Here is a 15,201-nt window from a genome sequence, read left to right as displayed (position 1 = left end):
CAGAAACTACACACACACACAGAAACTTAATACACACACAGAAACTAAACACACACACACACAGAAACTAAACACACACACACAGAAATTAAACACACACACACAGAAATTAAATACACACACAGAAACTAAATACACACACAGAAACTAAATACACACACAGAAACTAAATACACACACAGAAACTAAATACACACACAGAAACTAAATACACACACAGAAACTAAACACACACACAGAAACTAAACACACACACAGAAACTAAACACACACACAGAAACTAAACACACACACAGAAACTAAACACACACACAGAAACTAAACACACACACAGAAACTAAATACACACACAGAAACTAAACACACACACAGAAACTAAACACACACACAGAAACTAAACACACACACAGAAACTAAACACACACACAGAAACTAAACACACACACAAAAAACTAAACACACACACACAGAAACTAAACACACACACAGAAACTAAACACACACACAGAAACTAAACACACACACAGAAACTAAACACACACAGAAACTAACACACACACAGAAACTAAATACACATAAACAGCGTATGTTGACATATAGAAGTCAATCAGAGGAGATGATGTAGAGAATGATCTATGAATCGTGTGGGTGTGTGTGTACGGTGTGTGCACGGTGTGTGTGTGTATATGTGTGTGTGTGTGTGTGTGTGTGTGCATGTGTAGCTGTATCTAGGAGGACTACCAGGCAGTTACGTTCATGGAGGTCGACACACACACACACACACACACACACACACACACACACACACAGGTTCACAGAGTATTAAACTTGACAAACACGTGGCATCAAAATGGAGCGTCTCCTAAAAATAACATCCTCCATTAGTAATGATGGGAGGTCCTTTAGAATGAAGTATGGTGCTATTCCTTCTGCTACACCAACTAGCATGTTGTTACACACACACACACACACACACACCGTACACACACACACCGTACACACACACACACACACCGTACACACACACACACACACACACACACACACACACACGCAGGAAAACATGCACACACACTGGTTGATGCTTATTTATAAAACCCTCTATGGTCTCACTCTCCCCTATCTGAGATATCCACCCTCTATGGCCTCACTCCCCCCTATCTGAGATATCTACCCTCTATGGCCTCACTCTCCCCTATCTGAGATATCTACCCTCTATGGCCTCACTCTCCCCTATCTGAGATATCTACCCTCTTAGGCCTCACTCTCCCCTATCTGAGATATCTACCCTCTATGGTCTCACTCTCCCCTATCTGAGATATCCACCCTCTATGGCCTCACTCCCCCCTATCTGAGATATCTACCCTCTATGGCCTCACTCTCCCCTATCTGAGATATCCACCCTCTATGGCCTCACTCTCCCCTATCTGAGATATCTACCCTCTTAGGCCTCACTCTCCCCTATCTGAGATATCTACCCTCTATGGCCTCACTCTCCCCTATCTGAGATATCTACCCTCTTAGGCCTCACTCTCCCCTATCTGAGATATCTACCCTCTATGGCCTCACTCTCCCCTATCTGAGATATCTACCCTCTATGGTCTCACTCCCCCCTATCTGAGATATCTACCCTCTTAGGCCTCACTCTCCCCTATCTGAGATATCTACCCTCTTAGGCCTCACTCTCCCCTATCTGAGATATCCACCCTCTATGGTCTCACTCCCCCCTATCTGAGATATCTACCCTCTTAGGCCTCACTCTCCCCTATCTGAGATATCTACCCTCTATGGCCTCACTCTCCCCTATCTGAGATATCCACCCTCTATGGCCTCACTCTCCCCTATCTGAGATATCTACCCTCTATGGCCTCACTCTCCCCTATCTGAGATATCCACCCTCTATGGCCTCACTCTCCCCTATCTGAGATATCCACCCTCTTAGGCCTCACTCCCCCCTATCTGAGATATCCAACCCTGTGCTTTGACCTCTTTCTCCCCTCTCTCTCCAGATGAAATCTCGCGTCTTGTGACGGCCGGCCGCCCAACAACCTGCCCGCTTGACCCTATCCCCTCCTCTCTTCTCCAGACCATTTCCGGAGACCTTCTACCTTACCTCACCTCGCTCATCAACTCATCCTTGACCGCTGGCTACGTCCCTTCCGTCTTCAAGAGAGCGAGAGTTGCACCCCTTCTGAAAAAACCTACACTCGATCCCTCCGATGTCAACAACTACAGACCAGTATCCCTTCTTTCTTTTCTCTCCAAAACTCTTGAACGTGCCGTCCTTGGCCAGCTCTCCTGCTATCTCTCTTAGAATGACCTTCTTGATCCAAATCAGTCAGGTTTCAAGACTAGTCACTCAACTGAGACTGCTCTTCTCTGTATCACGGAGGCGCTCCGCACTGCTAAAGCTAACTCTCTCTCCTCTGCTCTCATCCTTCTAGACCTATCGGCTGCCTTCGATACTGTGAACCATCAGATCCTCCTCTCCACCCTCTCCGAGTTGGGCATCTCCGGCGCGGCCCACGCTTGGATTGCGTCCTACCTGACAGGTCGCTCCTACCAGGTGGCGTGGCGAGAATCTGTCTCCTCACCACGCGCTCTCACCACTGGTGTCCCCCAGGGCTCTGTTCTAGGCCCTCTCCTATTCTCGCTATACACCAAGTCACTTGGCTCTGTCATAACCTCACATGGTCTCTCCTATCATTGCCATGCAGACGACACACAATTAATCTTCTCCTTTCCCCCTTCTGATGACCAGGTGGCGAATCGCATCTCTGCATGTCTGGCAGACATATCAGTGTGGATGACGGATCACCACCTCAAGCTGAACCTCGGCAAGACGGAGCTGCTCTTCCTCCCGGGGAAGGACTGCCCGTTCCATGATCTCGCCATCACGGTTGACAACTCCATTGTGTCCTCCTCCCAGAGCGCTAAGAACCTTGGCGTGATCCTGGACAACACCCTGTCGTTCTCCACCAACATCAAGGCGGTGGCCCGTTCCTGTAGGTTCATGCTCTACAACATCCGCAGAGTACGACCCTGCCTCACACAGGAAGCGGCGCAGGTCCTAATCCAGGCACTTGTCATCTCCCGTCTGGATTACTGCAACTCGCTGTTGGCTGGGCTCCCTGCCTGTGCCATTAAACCCCTACAACTCATCCAGAACGCCGCAGCCCGTCTGGTGTTCAACCTTCCCAAGTTCTCTCACGTCACCCCGCTCCTCCGCTCTCTCCACTGGCTTCCAGTTGAAGCTCGCATCCGCTACAAGACCATGGTGCTTGCCTACGGAGCTGTGAGGGGAACGGCACCTCAGTACCTTCAGGCTCTGATCAGGCCCTACACCCAAACAAGGGCACTGCGTTCATCCACCTCTGGCCTGCTCGCCTCCCTACCACTGAGGAAGTACAGTTCCCGCTCAGCCCAGTCAAAACTGTTCGCTGCTCTGGCACCCCAATGGTGGAACAAACTCCCTCACGACGCCAGGACAGCGGAGTCAATCACCACCTTCCGGAGACACCTGAAACCCCACCTCTTCAAGGAATACCTAGGATAAAGCAATCCTTCTGCCCCCCCCCCCCAAAAGATTTAGATGCACTATTGTAAAGTGGCTGTTCCACTGGATGTCATTAGGTGAATGCACCAATTTGTAAGTCGCTCTGGATAAGAGCGTCTGCTAAACGACTTAAATGATATCTACCCTCTTAGGCCTCACTCCCCCCTATCTGAGATATCTACCCTCTATGGCCTCACTCTCCCCTATCTGAGATATCCACCCTCTATGGTCTCACTCCCCCCTATCTGAGATATCCACCCTCTTAGGCCTCACTCCCCCCTATCTGAGATATCTACTGCAGCCCTCATCCTCCACATACAACACCCGTTCTGCCAGTCACATTCTGTTAAATGTCCCCAAAGCACACACATCCCTGGGTCGCTCCTCTTTTCAGTTTGCTGCAGCTAGCGACTGGAACGAGCTGCAACAAACACTCAAACTGGACAGTTTTTTCTCAATATCTTCATTCAAAGACTCAATCATGGACACTCTTAGTGACAGTTGTGGCTGCTTCGCGTGATATATTGTTGTCTCTACCTTCTTGCCCTTTGTACACTGTTTTGTGCTACTGCCATGTTGTGCTAGTGCCATGTTGTGCTACTGCCATGTTGTGCTGCTACCATGTTGTTGTCATGTTCTGTTGCTACCATGCTGTTGTCATGTTGTGCTGCTACCATGTTGTTGTCATGTTCTGTTGCTACCATGTTGTTGTCATGTTGTGTTGCTACCATGTTGTTGTCATGTGTTTCTACCATGTTGTTGTCATGTTGTGTTGCTACCATGTTGTGCTGCTACCATGTGGTTGTCATGTTGTGCTGCTACCATGTTGTTGTCATGTTGTGTTTCTACCATGTTGTTGTCATGTTGTGCTGCTACCATGTTGTTGTCATGTTCTGTTGCTACCATGCTGTTGTCATGTTGTGCTGCTACCATGTTGTTGTCATGTTGTGTTGCTACCATGTTGTTGTCATGTTGTGCTGCTACCATGTTGTTGTCATGTTCTGTTGCTACCATGTTGTTGTCATGTTCTGTTGCTACCATGCTGTTGTCATGTTGTGTTGCTACCATGTTGTTGTCATGTTCTGTTGCTACCATGTTGTTGTCATGTTCTGTTGCTAACATGTTGTTGTCATGTTGTGTTGCTACCATGTTGTTGTCATGTGTTGCTACCATGTTGTTGTCATGTTGTGTTGCTACCATGTTGTTGTCATGTTGTGCTGCTACCATGCTGTTGTCATGTTGTGTTGCTACCATGTTGTTGTCATGTTCTGTTGCTACCATGTTGTTGTCATGTTGTGTTGCTACCATGTTGTTGTCATGTGTTTCTACCATGTTGTTGTCATGTTGTGTTGTTACCATGTTGTTGTCATGTTGTGTTGTTACCATGTGGTTGTCATGTTGTGTTGTTGTCATGTTGTGCTGCTACCATGTTGTTGTCATGTTGTGTTGCTACCATGTGGTTGTCATGTTTCTACCATGTTGTCATGTTGTGTTGTTACCATGTGGTTGTCATGTTGTGTTGTTGTCATGTTGTGCTGCTACCATGTTGTTGTCATGTTGTGCTGCTACCATGTGGTTGTCATGTTGTGTTGTTGTCATGTTGTGTTGTTACCATGTGGTTGTCATGTTGTGTTGCTACCATGTTGTTGTCATGTTGTGTTGCTACCATGTTGTTGTCATGTTGTGTTGCTACCATGTTGTTGTCATGTTGTGCTGCTACCATGTGGTTGTCATGTTGTGCTGCTACCATGTGGTTGTCATGTTGTGTTGCTACCATGCTGTTGTCATGTTGTGTTGCTACCATGTTGTTGTCATGTTCTGTTGCTACCATGTTGTTGTCATGTTGTGTTGCTACCATGTTGTTGTCATGTGTTTCTACCATGTTGTTGTCATGTTGTGCTGCTACCATGTGGTTGTCATGTTGTGTTGCTACCATGCTGTTGTCATGTTGTGTTGCTACCATGTTGTTGTCATGTTCTGTTGCTACCATGTTGTTGTCATGTTGTGTTGCTACCATGTTGTTGTCATGTGTTTCTACCATGTTGTTGTCATGTTGTGTTGTTACCATGTTGTTGTCATGTTGTGTTGTTACCATGTGGTTGTCATGTTGTGTTGTTGTCATGTTGTGCTGCTACCATGTTGTTGTCATGTTGTGTTGCTACCATGTGGTTGTCATGTTGTGTTGCTACCATGCTGTTGTCATGTTGTGTTGCTACCATGTTGTTGTCATGTTGTGCTGCTACCATGTGGTTGTCATGTTGTGTTGCTACCATGCTGTTGTCATGTTGTGTTGCTACCATGTTGTTGTCATGTTCTGTTGCTACCATGTTGTTGTCATGTTGTGTTGCTACCATGTTGTTGTCAGGTGTTTATACCATGTTGTTGTCATGTTGTGTTGTTACCATGTTGTTGTCATGTTGTGTTGTTACCATGTGGTTGTCATGTTGTGTTGTTGTCATGTTGTGTTGCTACCATGTTGTTGTCATGTTGTGTTGCTACCATGTGGTTGTCATGTTGTGTTGCTACCATGCTGTTGTCATGTTGTGTTGCTACCATGTTGTTGTCATGTTCTGTTGCTACCATGTTGTTGTCATGTTGTGTTGCTACCATGTTGTTGTCATGTTGTGTTTCTACCATGTTGTTGTCATGTTGTGTTGTTACCATGTTGTTGTCATGTTGTGTTGTTACCATGTTGTTGTCATGTTGTGTTGCTACCATGTGGTTGTCATGTTGTGTTGCTACCATGTGGTTGTCATGTTGTGTTGCTACCATGTTGTTGTCATATTGTGTTGCTACCATGTTGTTGTCATATTGTGTTGCTACCATGTTGTTGTCATGTTGTGTTTCTACCATGTTGTTGTCATGTTGTGTTTCTACCATGTTGTTGTCATGTTGTGTTTCTACCATGTTGTTGTCATGTTGTGTTTCTACCATGTTGTTGTCATGTTGTGTTTCTACCATGTTGTTGTCATGTTCTGTTGCTACCATGTTGTTATCATGTTGTGTTGCTACCATGTTGTGCTGCTGCCAGGTTGTGCTGCTACCATGTTGTGCTGCTGCCAGGTTGTGCTGCTACCATGTTGTGTTGCTACCATGTTGTTGTTATGTTGTGTTGCTACCATGTTGTGCTGCTGCCAGGTTGTGTTGCTGCCAGGTTGTGCTGCTACCATGTTGTGCTGCTGCCAGGTTGTGCTGCTACCATGTTGTGTTGCTACCATATTGTTGTTATGTGGTGTTGTTGTCGTAGGTCTCTCTTTATGTGGTGTTGTGGTGTCTCTCTTGTTGTGATGTGTGTTTTGTTGTCACGGATTGCTCCGGTAGTGCTGCTCACTCCGTTCACCAGCTCCAGATGTCTACGTCACCGGCCTTCTGGGCGTCACTGAACTGTTTCATCACCCACACCTGGTTCCCATTCCCCCAGATTAGTAATTGTATAATTGTGCCCTCTGTTCACTATTGTCTTGGTCGGTTATTGTTCCCATGTCCGTCGGTCTTGTGAGTACATGTGCTTTGTGGTTTCTGCTTTCGTACTCCGTGCATTTTGCACTTGTTATTACGGGTCTCGCCCCGTGTATTGTTATTACGGGTCTCGCCCCGTGTATTGTTATTACGGGTCTCGCCCCGTGTATTGTTATTACGGGTCTCGCCCCGTGTATTGTTATTACGGGTCTCGTCCAGTGTATTGTTATTACGGGTCTCGCCCCGTGTATTGTTATTACGGGTCTCGTCCCGTGTATTGTTATTACGGGTCTCGTCCCGTGTATTGTTATTACGGGTCTCGCCCCGTGTATTGTTATTACGGGTCTCGTCCCGTATATTGTTATTACGGGTCTCGCCCCGTATATTGTTATTACGGGTCTCGTCCAGTGTATTGTTATTACGGGTCTCGCCCCGTGTATTGTTATTACGGGTCTCGTCCCGTGTATTGTTATTACGGGTCTCGTCCCGTGTATTGTTATTACGAGCCTCGTCCCGTATATTGTTATTACGGGTCTCGTCCCGTATATTGTTATTACGGGTCTCGTCCCGTATATTGTTATTACGGGTCTCGTCCCGTATATTGTTATTACGGGTCTCGTCCCGTATATTGTTATTACGGGTCTCGTCCAGTGTATTGTTATTACGGGTCTCGTCCCGTATATTGTTATTACGGGTCTCGTCCCGTGTATTGTTATTACGGGTCTCGTCCCGTATATTGTTATTACGGGTCTCGTCCCGTGTATTGTTATTACGGGTCTCGTCCCGTGTATTGTTATTACGGGTCTCGTCCAGTGTATTGTTATTACGGGTCTCGTCCCATATATTGTTATTACGGGTCTCGTCCCGTATATTGTTATTACGGGTCTCGTCCCGTATATTGTTATTACGGGTCTCGTCCCGTATATTGTTATTACGGGTCTCGTCCCGTATATTGTTATTACGGGTCTCGTCCCGTGTATTGTTATTACGGGTCTCGTACTGTATATTGTTATTATGGGTCTCGTACCGTATATTGCTATTACGGGTCTCGTCCCGTGTATTTATAAGAGGTTTTGTCACGTTCCTGACATTATTTCCTTTGTTCTGTATTGTTTAGGTGGTCAGGACGTGAGCTGGGTGGGCATTCTATGTTATGTGTTTCTATGTTGGGCTCATTGTATTAGCCTGATATGGTTCTCAATTAGAGGCAGGTGTTTTACGTTTCCTCTGATTGAGAACCATATTAAGGTAGGCTGTTCTCACTGTTTGTTTGTGGGTGATTGTTGCTGTGTCTGTGTTTGTACGCTACACGGTACTGTTTCGTTTCGTTCGTTCGTTCGTTTGTTCCTTCCTGTTTGTGCGTTCATTTTTATATGTTCTCAAGTTCAGGTCTGTTCACGTCGTTTATTGTTTTGTAGTGTTTTTCCGTCTTCGTTTACATAATAAATAAGTATGTATTCAAACCACGCTGCATATTGGTCCGATCCTTGCTCCTCCTCAGACGAGGAGGAAGACGAGCGATACAGGTTTAACCTCTTTTGTTTGGATTACATCCCTGTGTTTTTGTAAATGCCTTTGTTTTGGGCTTCTTCCCCGTGTCTTTCATGGCATGTTGTATTTTTGGGTGGAGTATTAAAACCCCTTATTCCGTGTTCCTGCTCTTGTCTCCAGTCATTATACAACATGATATTTGTCCTATATATTTTTTTATCCCAGCCCGCGTCCCTGCAGGAGGCCTTTTTGCCTTTTGATAGGCCATCATTGTAAATAACAATTTGTCCTTATCCGACTTGCCTAGTTAAATGAAGGTTAAATAAAATAACAAATAAAAAATAAAAAACACGTACACACACAGAAACTAAACACACACACACAGAAACTAAACACACACACACAGAAACTAAACACACACACACAGAAACTAAACACACACACACAGAAACTAAACACACACACACAGAAACTAAACACACACACACAGAAACTAAACACACACACACAGAAACTAAACACACACACACAGAAACTAAACACACACACACAGAAACTAAACACACAAACCGAAACTAACAACCGGCCTCACAACTGCAGACCACGTGTAACCATGTAACCATGTAACCATGTAACCATGCCAGCCCAGGACCTCCACATCCGGCTTCTTCCTCTCTGGGATCGTTTGAGACCAGCCACCCGGACAAAGAATAAAACTATGGGTTGGCACAAACAAAGAACCGACTTCAGTGTGCAAATGATCACCTTCGATGGCCACTGGCACGCTGGAGAAGTGTGAATCCCGGTTTGAACTGTTCCGGGCAGATGGCAGACGCATGTACGGTGTTGTGTAGGTGAGCGGTTGGCACTAATATATAGAGTGCCCCGTGGTGGCGGTGGGGTTATGGTATGGGCAGAAATAAACTACAGACAATGAACACAACTGCATTTTATCGATGGCAATTTGAATGCACAGAGACTCCATGACAACATCCTGAGGCCCGTTGTCGTGGCGTTCATCCGCCGCCATCATCTCATGTTTCTGCGTGATAACGCACGGCCCCATGTAGCAAGGATTTGTACACAATTTCTGGAAGCTGAAAACGTCCCAGTTCTTCCTTGGGTTGCATACTCACCAGACATGTCATCCATTGAGCATGTTTGGGATGCTCTGGACCGATGTGTACGACAGAGTGTTTAAATTCCAGCCAATATCTATCAACTTTGCACGGCCATTGAAGAGGAGTGGGAGAGCATTCCACAGGCCACAATCAACATCCTGATCAACTCTATGTGAAGGAGATGTGTCGCGCTGCATGAGGCAAATGGTCACACCTGATACTGACTGGTTTTCTGATCCACGCCCCTACTTGGTGCTCCGGTACCACTTGCCGTGCGGTAGCAGAGCCAACAGTCTATAACTTGGGTGGCTGGAGTCTTTGACCATTTTTAGGGCCTTCCACTGACACCGCCTGATACAGAGGTCCTGGATGGCAGGAAGCTTGGCCCCAGTGATGTACTGGGCCGTACGCACTACCCTCTGTAGCGCCTTGCGCACGGATGATAAGCAGTTGCCATAACAAGCGGTGACGCAACCAGTCAAAATGCTCTCAATGGTGCAGCTGTAGAACTTTGAGGACCTGAGGGCCCATGTCAAATCTTTTAAGGCTCCTGAGGGGGGAGAGGTGGTGTCGTGCCCTCTTCATGACTGTGTTGGTGTGTGTGGACCATGACAAATCTTTAGTGATGTGTAGGTCAGGAACTTGAAGGTCTCCAGTAAAGCACTGTTATATGTATGTATGTATGTATGTATGTATGTATGTATGTATGTATGTATGTGTGTATGTATGTGTGTATGTGTGTGTGTGTGTGTGTGTTACAGCCCTGGCTCCTCCGTAGAGGAAATGTGATTCCCACTAAAAGCTACAATAAACTATCAGTCATGAATTGTTAAAACATTTTTTTTATAGAAACATACTGAGTCACTGGTTACCTCCCAAATGGCACCCTATATAGGGCACTACTTCTGACCAGGATTCATAGGGCTGTGGTCAGATATAGGGCACTACATCTAACCAGGATTCATAGGGCTGTGGTCAGATATAGGGCACTACTTCTAACCAGGATTCATAGGGCTGTGGTCAGATATAGGGCACTACATCTAACCAGGATTCATAGGGCTGTGGTCAGATATAGGGCACTACTTCTGACCAGGATTCATAGGGCTGTGGTCAGATATAGGGCACTACATCTAACCAGGATTCATAGGGCTGTGGTCAGATATAGGGCACTACTTCTAACCAGGATTCATAGGGCTATGGTCAGATATAGGGCACTACATCTAACCAGGATTCATAGGGCTGTGGTCAGATATAGGGCACTACTTATAACCAGGATTCATAGGGCTGTGGTCAGATATAGGGCACTACTTCTAACCAGGATTCATAGGGCTGTGGTCAGATATAGGGCACTACTTCTAACCAGGATTCATAGGGCTGTGGTCAGATATAGGGCACTACTTATAACCAGGATTCATAGGGCTGTGGTCAGATATAGGGCACTACTTCTAACCAGGATTCATAGGGCTGTGGTCAGATATAGGGCACTAAGTAGTGAATAGTGTGCAATGTTTTTTTTTACTACACCTCTGGTCTGTTCTGTCACTAACCAAAAGACTACAGACACAGACACAGACAGACAAGACAGACAAGACAGACAGACAGGCTTCACATAGACAAAGATGTGTAGCCACGTGATTTTCGGGAGTGACAACTTCTAAAGATTGGATGCCGGCGACGCCTTACTGAATTCTTGCAGCGGGGCAGGAGTCGTCTGTTGACTAGGGAGGCACCACGGGAAACACATTGTAGCTTAGTTTGTTTCATGTATCCTGTAGTTAGGCTATACACTGAGTGGACAAAACATTAAGAATGCCTGCTCATTCCGTGACTTAGACTGACCAGGTGAATCCAGGTGAAAACTATGATCCCTTATTTATGTCACTTCCACTTCAATCAGTGTAGATGAAGGGGAGGAGACATGTTAAAAAGAAGGATTTTTAAGCCTTGGGACAATAGAGACATGGATTGTGTATGTGTGTCATTCAGAGGGTGAACGGGCAAGACATGAAATGTAAGTGACATTGAACGGGGTATGGTAGTAGGTGCCAGGCGCACCGGTTTGTGTAAAGACCAGCAACACTGCTGGGTTTTTCACGCTCAACTGTTTCCCGTGTGTATCAGAATGGACCACGCAAAGGACATCCAGACAACTTGACACAACTGTGGGAAGCATCGTAGTCAACATGGGCCAGCATCCCTGTGGAACGCTTTCGAGTCCATGGCCGGACGAATTTATGCTGTTCTGCAGCTAGCCTGGCCTACTGCTGTGACAACTGCATAATGTCTTTGTTTATTCGTTTGCAAAGTTAAGAGAAACGCGTTTAGGACATGGAAACAGGCTAGCAGACCAGTCATTATATGACCCAGGCCTGAATTACTATTTTGTCGTCACACTGAATGAATACGTTTCACGGTATGTTAGGCTGTAAAATAATATGCACACTAGGCTACTTTTAGAGCCTAATATTCTAAACTATTGTCTGTCTCTCGACTGATCAGTCCGTAGATCCTTCCCGACCTCTCTTACCGATTACCGTTCACCCCTGTCTAATCCGGTATCTTGCGCTCAGGGCGGGCCGTCCCGACTCCCAACCGTTTTTGACAACACGGAATTTCCATTTCCACCACAAACCGAAACAGGGTAGAGAAAAATAAACACTCACCTCCGACATGGAAAGGGGCGTTCTTAGATCTCTAATCCATTCCGTTAATCCAGATACACCGAGACGGCAAGGTTTTCCAGTTCAAACGCGAGACGCTCCGGTGGAGTCTAGTCCCAAGGCAGGTGCGTGCACGGGATGCTGACGGTAAAAGCGCACGACATTAATCTTCACTCACTCAACAAGGCTACCTCCCTCCCTCCCTCTTTCTTTCTTTCTCTCTCTCTCTCTCTCTCTCTCTCTCTTTGTCTGTCTCTGTCTCTTTCTCTCTCACGCACAATAGCAAACAAACAGAAAGAGAAAAGATAAGACATCAATTTAGTTGCTCTAGTGTTGTCCATGTGTGTGGTGATTGATGGTGATAGGTGGGTGTGCTGTGAGTGTAAATGCAGAGCCAACTACTCCATGTCTGGTCAGGGTCCAGCAGTCACCCACCAACCCTGGAGAGATACAGTCACCCACCAACCCTGGAGAGATAGTCACCCACCAACCCTGGAGAGATACAGTCACCCACCAACCCTGGAGAGATACAGGCTTTGCAGGATTTTGTTCCAGACCACCACTGAAACGCCTGAAGTCAAATTGTCTAATCATAAAGTGTTTGATGATATATTGATTGATAGGTATTTGTTGAAGTGGTGCTGGGCTGGGGAAACGTCTGCATACCTGGGCTGGGGAAACGTCTGCATACCTGGGCTGGGGAAACGTCTGCATACCTGGACTGTGTCCCAATAATCTCTCCTTCCTCCCAAAGTGTGCACTTGTTCACTTCCCTTCATGGGCAGGATTTGACATGGAATTAATAAGTATGGAAACTAATTTTATAACCTATGCCTACTACAACAATCCAATGCTTTTACACTTTATGGGGTGTGGTGAACGAGTGCACACTTCGGGAAGCAGGAAAGACTTTTGGGACACAATCCACTGACCCAGGTACGGGGATCTCCAAATTGACCATTGTCAAAGGGAGCCTATTAATTCTGTGGTGCTCTATTCTGGAATATTAACTGGCGTTTGTCGCCCCCTTGTGGAAAGAACCTCATATTGATCTCCTTATCTCTATATTTCTGTGCAGTTTGTACCTCGCAGCACACCGTACAAATATTCAAAGTTAAACGCCTATATTACCGTTCTGCTAGCAACAGGATAATATATTGCTAGCAACAGGATAATATATTGGCAGCATAACAGGAGATTATTTTTACCTAAATAAAAATATTTAAAAATAATAATAATAAATAAAAAAATATATATATATTTTTTCTTCTAAATAAGAGTCCCCCTGCAAAAACAAGCTCAACTTTGAGAATATCGATTATTTTAGCACTGTAGTTCTGTACAACTGTTTTTCACAGCATTTCAACCACTTTTGAAACAATTAAATTGATAATTTGACATATTTTAATATTGTATTATTTATACCAGCATTTCTTTTGAAAGTTTCCAAACTAAATACTGGTATGTTGAAAGCTGTTGTGTAGGTCAGTGGTGTAGTGGTGCCTGGAGAAGTGGGTACACAGTACTCTAATTTAGTAAAACATTTTCCAAACGGCCCAGAGAAGGAAAGGCACCCTGTGTGAAAAGCATGAGAAACAGTGATATACACTCTGAATGACCTAAAATGATGAATCCCATATTGGTCTTTCACAGTCAGGCCAACCCAAGCTGTACTGTTCAGTAGGATAATAGTAGACCAACCCAAGCTGTACTGTTCAGTAGGATAATAGTAGACAAACCCAAGCTGTACTGTTCAGTAGGATAATAGTAGAACAACCCAAGCTGTACTGTTCAGTAGGATAATAGTAGACCAACCCAAGCTGTACTGTTCAGTAGGATAATAGTAGACCAACCCAAGATGAACTGTACAGTAGGATAATAGTAGACCAACCCAAGCTGTACTGTTCAGTAAGATAATAGTAGACCAACCCAAGCTGTACTGTTCAGTAGAATAATAGTATTACTATTATTGAAACAGAGAAACTGAGACAGAAATTCACAGGTTTCAACATTTCTCATTTTTTTCAGGCTTTTGTTCTCAAAGTATGACTTTTTTAAAACAGAAAAACAATACAATTGTATGTTCTAAGTCCATAATAATGCTTAAACCACATCAGGAGACCACAATTGAGGTTTGGGAAAAATCTAAGAAATTTTGATTTTTGAGAGTAGTTCCCCTTTAATTCAAGTGTGCAGGCACCTAGCACTATTGTTGGATTAGCAGTGTTTCTGTAGTACAGGCACCTAGCACTATTGTTGGATTAGCAGTGTTTCTGTAGTACAGGCACCTAGCACTATTGTTGGATTAGCTGTGTTTCTGTAGAACAGGCACCTAGCACTATTGTTGGATTAGCAGTGTTTCTGTAGTACAGGCACCTAGCACTATTGTTGGATTAGTAGTGTTTCTGTAGTACAGGCACCTATCACTATGGTTGGATTAGCAGTGTTTCTATAGTACAGGCACCTAGCACTATGGTTGGATTAGCAGTGTTTATATAGTACAGGCACCTAGCACTATTGTTGGATTAGCAGTGTTTCTGTAGTACAGGCACCTAGCACTATTGTTGGATTAGCAGTGTTTCTGTAGTACAGGCACTTAGCACTATTGTTGGATTAGCAGTGTTTCTGTAGTACAGGCACCTAGCACTATTGTTGGATTAGCAGTGTTTCTGTAGTACAGGCACCTAGCACTATTGTTGGATTAGCAGTGTTTCTGTAGTACAGACACCTAGCACTATTGTTGGATTAGCAGTGTTTCTGTAGTACAGGCATTTAGCACTATTGTTGGATTAGCAGTGTTTCTGTAGTACAGGCACCTAGCACTATTGTTGGATTAGCAGTGTTTCTGTAGTACAGGCACCTAGCACTATTGTTGGATTAGCAGTGTTTCTGTAGTACAGACACCTGGTGTAAC

General features: G+C 45.1%; 1 protein-coding gene across 1 annotated transcript in view; it reads right to left on the bottom strand.

Annotated features, from left to right (window-relative positions):
• The window catches only part of LOC129856147 (uncharacterized), a 97,515-nt gene extending 85,046 nt beyond the window's left edge, over positions 1–12,469 (bottom strand). Inside the window, exon 1 of the mRNA XM_055924252.1 lies at positions 12,291–12,469. The gene's annotated coding sequence lies outside the window, so the exon portion shown is untranslated. The remainder of the gene's footprint in view (positions 1–12,290) is intronic.
• Positions 12,470–15,201: the final 2,732 nt, after the last annotated feature.

Source organism: Salvelinus fontinalis, chromosome 5, assembly GCF_029448725.1.
Source record: "Salvelinus fontinalis isolate EN_2023a chromosome 5, ASM2944872v1, whole genome shotgun sequence".
NCBI classification, from domain to species: Eukaryota; Metazoa; Chordata; class Actinopteri; order Salmoniformes; family Salmonidae; genus Salvelinus; species Salvelinus fontinalis.
Note: the sequence above shows the minus strand (reverse complement) of the source record. Positions and strands in the feature narration are given on the sequence as shown.